The sequence below is a fragment of the Ostrea edulis genome, chromosome 2 (assembly GCF_947568905.1).
Source record: "Ostrea edulis chromosome 2, xbOstEdul1.1, whole genome shotgun sequence".
NCBI classification, from domain to species: domain Eukaryota; kingdom Metazoa; phylum Mollusca; class Bivalvia; order Ostreida; family Ostreidae; genus Ostrea; species Ostrea edulis.
Genome location: NC_079165.1, coordinates 99,804,724 through 99,813,511, shown reverse-complemented (window position 1 = coordinate 99,813,511; position 8,788 = coordinate 99,804,724).

Sequence of the window (8,788 nt, the reverse complement as noted above, 5' to 3'; positions counted from 1 at the left end):
AATTTTTTTTAAAAATCGTTTAAGAAATAGAAAAAAAGACAATTTGAGGAAAAAATATATATTCATCCCATTTACAATCAAATTCATTGTTTCCAATAGATGCCGATGATGTAATCATTCAATGGTGTTATCCATTTTCAGTGATATAGTCCAATCTCATAAGTTGATACTATCATTAAGTAATCATATGTATTTCAAAAATGAATTTTAATGTTATGGATGCTGTTTTAATGTTTCATTTCTCTCTTCGTGTCTTATTAGGTGATGTCTGTGTGATACACTATAAATATTATTATGTAATGTCTGTATGATACACTATAAATGTTATTATGTTATGTCTGTGTGATACACTATCAATGTTATTATGTAATGTCTGTGTGATACACTATAAATGTTATTATGTGATGTCTGTGTGATACACTATAAATGTTATTATGTGATGTCTGTATGATACACTATAAATGTTATTATGTTATGTCTGTGTGATACACTATAAATGTTATTATGTTATGTCTGTGTGATACATTATAAATGTTATTATGTGATGTCTGTGTGATACACTATAAATGTTATTATGTTATGTCTGTGTGATACACTATCAATGTTATTATGTGATGTCTGTGTGATACACTATAAATGTTATTATGTGATGTCTGTGTGATACACTATAAATGTTATTATGTGATGTCTGTGTGATACACTATAAATGTTATTATGTGATGTCTGTGTGATACACTATAAATGTTATTATGTTATGTCTGTGTGATACACTATAAAAGTTCAAAGATCACATCAATGTTGAACGTTAACAATTGAGACAGCCTTGACCCTGTGAGGTGCATAGGTCAAGGATTGTTTACTATTTAATGAAGATTGACGCTTATACGTCAATGACATGAGTGGTAAGTTACAGCCCTACCAGTTCAAAATATTAATGTCACTTAGAAAGAAGCAAATTCTAGCAAAAAATTCCTTTCAAAGGAAATGTTTGCACGGGTGATCTTAACTTGATATCTATTTGGTAGACGCAGAATATGCAGAAAAATCTCTTGCGTATCGAATCAGCTGAGTGATATAAACACCATATGCAGCTGATAATGGAATATTGCTACATAAATGTTGGAAGTTGACGATGGAGAAGCTGAAATCATCCCGTTTGTCATAAAGTTGAGTCGTTAATTTGCTGTTAATATCTACTTTCAATAAAATACCTAAGTATGAAACAGAAGTGGACGACTCTTTGGAGTCTTTTATTTCGAGTTCACAGGGATATATCGAATCGACATATCAATGAAAATTATTATTGCTAATAGATAAAACGTCGTCGATATATCTAAATGTGGAATTGAGGGCCACAGCAAGATATTTTTTCTTCTCACGTAGACGTTTTTGAATAAATTCTGCTTCATAGGAATATTAAAAACTTGTCAGCTAAGAAGTAGAATTCGTGCCCATGGGAATTCAAACAGACTGTTGGAAGACCTGATCATTAAAGACCACGAAGATATTGTCAATGAGGAACGCTAGCATATTTTTTTTTATTTTAACGTCAGAGTAATTGTGCGTGGAATCAGAGTGGTGTCAAACAAAGAAATGTTTTGGATGACTGATGACTAGATATGAATATTTCCGTTTTCCATTTTTGTTGAAGAAGCAACTGTTTATGTTGTCAAAAAGTCTAGTCTTTAAATTATAACTGTTTGTCATCTTCCCTTTTCATCGTGATGAACGGTGGTGTAAAGTGTTGAAAAGTCATATGTATTGGTGTTGTTGATTTGAGAAAAGTCTTGCGATTTCAAGTTTACTAAAAGTTCATTAGATTTTTTTATAATCCACATTTGATTTACACCACTTCTGGCATATGTAGTCGAACAGTAAATTTGAAGTTTCTCCTTCACAGTTGTTGATATTTACGTGAGGAGCAAAGATAGGGGCTTGGTACAGCACTTACTGGATCCAGCAATGTATCTTTCTTTGTAAGGGTTTTGATGTAGTTTAGGAATCCAGTATGGGTACGGTAACTCATATTCAATCGACCCATTGACTGGGATATTAAATGTGGCTAAAACTGAAGCATGGTTTTGAAGAATTTCATCTTTTGAAAGGGCAGTTGGAGTATAAGTACGATTACCAAAAGTGAAATTAATGTCAAATTCGTTTGAATACAGTTGTAATAATGAGCCTTACAAACAAAGACAATGTTGTTATAAGAATTGTCAGTTGGAACCAAAACATATCCCTCATGTAACCTATCTAATTCTTTTACCACTTCTGGTTTATTAAACACAGAAGCATAGGTGATCAAGATTTAAGGCTCATGGCGGGTGTGACCGGTCTACAGGGATGCTTACACCTCCTAGGCACCTGATACCACCTCTGGTGTGTCCAGGGGTCCGTGTTTGCCCAACTATCTATATTGTATTGCTTATAGGATTTATGAGATTGATGACTGTTCGTTATCTTCACCTTTTATGATGCATACATTTGAATTAATAGGTCATATGTGGGATTTTAATATTCCCCTTATACTTTTAATCCATTCTGACAATGTATCAAGTTCTTCATATTTAGCCCATCGTCAGGGATAATCTTCGACAGAATTCATAATAGAGATGAAGTTCTGTCGTCAATTGAAAGATCGAGGTTTTCTGTATTTAGGACCCTTTAGAATAAGTGATTTGAGGTCCTCATTTTCCACTATATCAACATCACTAGTAATGACATATCCAGCTGGACTATAGTTGAAAGAAGATGAAGAACAAGAACACGTAGGTGGATTAAGTATAAGATGGTGTATATCTAGGCACTGTAAAGTTTGTTTATAATTAAAAAATTTGGATGCAGTTGTAGAAGTATATTTGTAGGAAATAAAGGGTGTAGACTTGAAATAAGTTGGAATACACGACTAATTCTTTTATGACAAAGAATGTTGCATATGTTGACGGCATCTATTCCTTTGTTTGTAAATTCGAGCGTAAGGAACTGGCAGCATGATTTGGAAGGAATATCATCCACGACTCGCGGTGGTTTAAATAACCGGCGATTGGCAAGAAATAAGCAATACGGGTTGGGTAAACAAGGACCCCTGGATGTACCAGAAGTGTGACCAGCTGCCTAGGAGGAGTAAGCATCCCTTGTCGACCGGTCACAATCGCTATGAGCCCTATATATTGAACAGGTAAATAGAGGAAGCTGTAGTCAAATTCAGTGTGTAAAGAACGATCTAACAATTGGTGTGAAACACGTCAGACAGTATTTGACCCATTGACAGGTTGTATAGGTAAATTAGATCGTTACAACGACCATAGGATTTGCAAAATGCTCACTTTAAACTAGAATTTTGAAAGCCCTGTAGCATCAACTTCTTTGCCTCGAATTAAAAAGTAATCATTCGCAGAACAAGCTCTTGCATATCAATATCTCTTCATACGACCGTGACCCACTCTCATTTTCATTTTCCCTGGCCTCTTCGAATTGTCCAGGATACCGAACCAAAAAGATTCGTTTATGATAATAACTCATTTGTTTGTCGTTCTAGACTCGACTTTATCATCCGATTGAAAATCGGAATAAAAATATTTTCCGACTGGTATCCGCTATAGCGAATTGGTTCGAAGGACGTTCCACAATATCCGATCTGAGACCACGAAAAACGGCGGTGATGGTATCGGTCAACATTTCAAAACATTTAGCCAAATTGTCAAATCCTGTTGATACATGTAGTTCCTGTTTGCAACAGTCTCATCGTCGTTTACACCGCAAGACGTATGCGAATCAGAAGTTGTATAAATATTCGTCACCATAGTTGGGATGTCTAATTGTTTTGTAGAAGTCGAAGGTGAACGCATTCGTGCGAACAATTGTAGTCAACGGAAATTGTACTTGTAACGACGTTACTAATCTAGTCTTAAGACATATCTCATGACCACATTGAGACACATCTTAGGATGTAAACCGAAGTAATCTCAGACGAGTCGTATATTAGGACGTCTTAAATTCACGTTGATTCTTTTCGAATAAATCGAGGCAGGCTACTGACAGACAAGTTGATGGTGCAGGGGTTTCAACAGTCTCGTTTAAAGGGTGTATTTCGCAAATTCTATGGTTGGTATAACGATCTAGTTTGCCAATACCACATATCATTGGGTTAAATGCTATCTGACGTGCTTCATACCGATTGTTAGGCCGTTCTTGGCACACTGATTTTGATTACGGTTAATTCCGTTTACCTGATCAAGATATAGGGCCCACGGCGGTTGTGACCGGTCGACAGTGGATGCTTACTCCTCCTAGGCACCTGATACCACCTCTGGTGTGTCCTGGAGTCCGTGTTTGCCTAACTTTTTATTTTGTATTGCTTATAGGAGTTATGAGAATGATCACTGTTCGTTATATTCGCCTGTCATAAATACATTTCCCCCAAAATTATATGTCTTTAACCATAGAAAATCCACAGCTATATTAAATCAAACACATTATTATGAATATGCATTAGACCACACATGGTTACATTAAGATGTAATGTTTACATGTCGTGGTAGAGTCCACCGGGAGGTCATAAGTTCCTGCAATGGTCGCGTCAAACTAAGACGTTAAAATAGGTAGTGAATGCTCCTTTGCTAAACGCTTGACATTTAGAAGTGAAAGTCACGGGTCTTTCGGATATGACCTTAAAAACGGAGGTCCCGTGTCGCGACAGGCATTGGCACGACAAAGAACCCTCACTACTACGACCCTGAGCGCTAAGCATAGGTCTAAATTTGTTGACGTCTAAATATGAGTGAAAAATTCTCGAAGTGACGTAAAAAGAAAGAAAATAATTTACAGTAATGACCCTGATTCCATCCGTCGATGATATTGCTTTTTTTTATTCCACTCATCACTAGTCTGTTAAATAGTTGAACTCTGTGCGAGAAATGACATCTACTAGATTTATCGAAGGCAAAGCAGCAAACTCTCTTAAAAGAAGTTTAGAAAAATAAGACTGTTTTTTTTTTTTATCCAAACTGTCCTCTGTAACAATTTTTATAAAATGCGCGTCTGGTAGTCCATTTGCTCGAAATGTGGAGGAAATTAGAAGAAGTGGACTACCTACATGTCAGAAACTACCGTGAAGAAGAAAGTATCAAAACAGGGGAGATATATGAGATAAACTGGGAAGGTCAACCATCTGGTGATCTGACCCCTTTAGAAGAGGCGGTCGTCTGCTTATAGAAAGGCTCAGATGAACTACCATGTAGAGTATCCAACAAAAGCTCCTAGTCCGTTTTATGAAGAGACAGTATTTGTCGAAATGCGCATCCGGTGCATCAAAATTGGTACCGTATAAGTTTTACATTATGACCCCTGTGTCGAGGCCTCTGCTGGTTGACTGTTAGTCCCCGAGGGTTTCTACAGGGTTAACACCCGCCCGTTCATAACGACAAGATGGTGAAAACCTTCTGAAGATCCAGGAACAACTAACTGAAATTGAGAGGGGAAACTCTAAATTTAAAAAAAAAAATAGTGGAAATACTGAAATAGAAGCTTCTTATAAAACGACAGAAACATCAAGTGTATATGAACATCATGGGAGTCACATTCACAACTGAATAAGTTATTACATTAGTTAAATCATGTTGTCTTTCTATCATTTTCAGAATTTAACAAGCCAGAGTAGAAACAAATTGACATATTATAATTAAATGGTTTATTTATAAAGGTGTAATCGTAACGAAAAATTCTTCATGATAAATGGAATAAAACAAAGGTTACACTGCATCAATACCATTTCCATTTATTAGTCTGTTTCTCGTCACACCATCATTTACGAGACTAATGTGACGTCAAATTTGTCCTCTGTCACGTGCACGGCACCCCACGGACAATACACATGTTATGTAAGACACTAACAGCCACAGTAATACGTCAGTTTCGAGATAAGAGCTCTTCTTTGTAGGAGGTGCATTTAGTGGAACTTTGAATGCCTAAGTGGGACAGAGTGGACCTACAGTCGGTGAAGAAGACGATAAACTATATTTAAAGCAGCTTCTCTAAATGTTGAAAATACAAAATATTATCGATAGATATATTTTACTAAAGTGGAAACATAAAAACAATGTCATATTTGCAAGTAATATCCTGGATATGATACATATGAGCAACGGAATAACGTGATATAATAAGAATTCCGTGTATCTAATTACTCCCCGAATACATATCATTTACTTAATTTGTGTATCGGTCGAACTTGGGTGAAAAAACTGCGTATGAGAAACTTATTAAGCACATTCACTTACGCAGTGATGATTTATTTGTTCCACTCCCGCATGTAAACAAATTGTTTCGCGCCTTATTATGTACGAGCGTTTTCCTAAGGAAAATAACTTGAAACTCGAAACCGGCCTATTTTACACGTTTTTGATGCTGATTAAAAGAGTTTCTCCGCTAGTATCAAGACAACTAAATCACACCAAAACTGTGCTTTCCGTGTTTCTTATTTCATTATGAGATCTGTTGTATCTCTCCTCTGCTGGGGATGTGGGGTTAATCACTGATGTCCGCAACAAGGAACCCAACCTTCGAAAACTGCCCTGGTCTCAAACATGATTTTAAAAAAAATAGTTTTCAGAAATAAACGAAGCATGCTTGCTGCATGACTACTTTGACACAATGTAAATAAATGTAAGTAGGTTATCACAAACCCCTTGAACATCAATTGAACGATGGTTTTTCCCTATCTACATACAAGTGTTCATCACTAGATTGCGATTTTATTCTGATATGGGTACCATCTACTGCAAAAATTACATTTGGAAAACCCGCAATGCCATGGAATATTTGCTTTATGAAAATACCTAATTGCTTTTACTAGGATATTTTAATGTTATCGAGGGAAAGTCTCACTAAACACTAGGATATTTTAATGTTATCGAGGGAAAGTCTCACTAAACACTAGGATATTTTAATGTTATCGAGGGAAAGTCTCACTAAACAATAGGATATTTTAATGTTATCGAGGGAAAGTCTCACTAAACACTAGGATATTTTAATGTTATCGAGGGAAAGTCTCACTAAACACTAGGATATTTTAATGTTATCGAGGGAAAGTCTCACTAAACACTAGGATATTTTAATGTTATCGAGGGAAAGTCTCACTAAACACTAAACCACATCTTTGATGACCCTAGGAACGCTTGTGAACATCATCCGCCATTGGAAGCTTAATTCCCGTTACCATCATTTGAAGGGAGACGAGCAATGAGCGTGACCTTAATGTGGGTCGCTTGATGTCACCATCAGATCGTCTACACAGGTCAATCATAACGTATCGGGACAGACTGTATTAACATGTTATATCACTGTCGTCTAGATAGTGAATAGGGTTATCTATATCTCTGAATATGCGTTCATGACGAAGATACTCATCTTTTCTCCTTATGAAGCAGTGATAAACAACCGCCATATTTGGTCCTAAAGTTGAATAAAACAACTTTTAGGATTTCCTGAAACATTCTACTTTACCATTTTCCCGTTTCCTTAAAGTATGTTCAGCGTGAGCCCTCCGTTCACCAACCGCTCGAGTTCACCGTTCACAAAGCGTTCATCGTTCGCTCACCATGCGCTTACTGTTTGTTCAGAGTTCAGTCTTTTTTCTTTTGATTAGTCATTTCAAAGTGAATGGATAGGTCTTTATTTCATATTTCCATCAGTAATTTTTCACAAATGTGACCATGGATGTAGTGTGTAACTACATGTATGCTGACAGGAATCACTATTTTAGCCAACGAGGATATTTCGAGTAAATATGCAATCATTGAATGCAATTTGTTTTATTTTTTCATGAAAACGATATTAGCAAATATTGGTAAATACATATGTACAGACCTGTTTCGTTTGTGAATATAAGATGGGTAAATGAAAGATGCATAACACTTTGTAAACCATTGTTGTGTACTATTTCCTTGCACTAAATTGACATCTGTGACGTAGATTGTTTAGAGAATTGATGTTTATTTCTTTGACACATGTGACCTAGATTGTTCTAGACCTCATGTTATTTTTAGTAGAAAGATGACGTTCGTAATGGTTGCATCATTGTTTTTCAAGACTGTACTAGAAAATTCATTCCTCTTGTAAATACACTGAAATTCTTATGATAAAAGAACCTCTGGTTACACAATTTTTATGCATTTTGGATTTCCATACTGGGAACTACGATTTTGGAATTACTATTCTTGTGTGTGTATCTTCTGTTCGGATTTATTGTTCAACTATCGTAAGTTAGTATTTTGCTATTGTTACAATTTTCTTTCATTCATTAATTGTAATATATATTATCAATTATTTAATAGCCTTTTGTTAGTAATTGCTGCTGCGCTATATTAAGGGTTTGTTCTGAACCATAACAACATTTAATTTAACGGTAAAGTTCTAGAGTTGTGTCATGTAAACGGAAAGTGTTTAGGTTTCGATTTTTTGTGAATTTAGATTGAAATTTTCTACATTAAAGTTTCGGACAGTCAAAACAGTATTTTCTACCGAAAAGCGTAAAATGAAACATCAACATGTAATGAGCAACCAATCAAATCTCAGTTTACTTGATCATTTGTTGAAACTGAGTACATTCACACACACCAAGACAAATATGATATGAGAAGGAAAAATTTCTTGCTGTGGCCTTCGATACGACATTTAGATATATCAACGACGTTTTATCTATTAACAATAATAATTTTCATTCATATGTCGACTCGATATATCCCAGTGAACTCAAAATAAAAGATACCACAAAGTCGACCACTTCTGC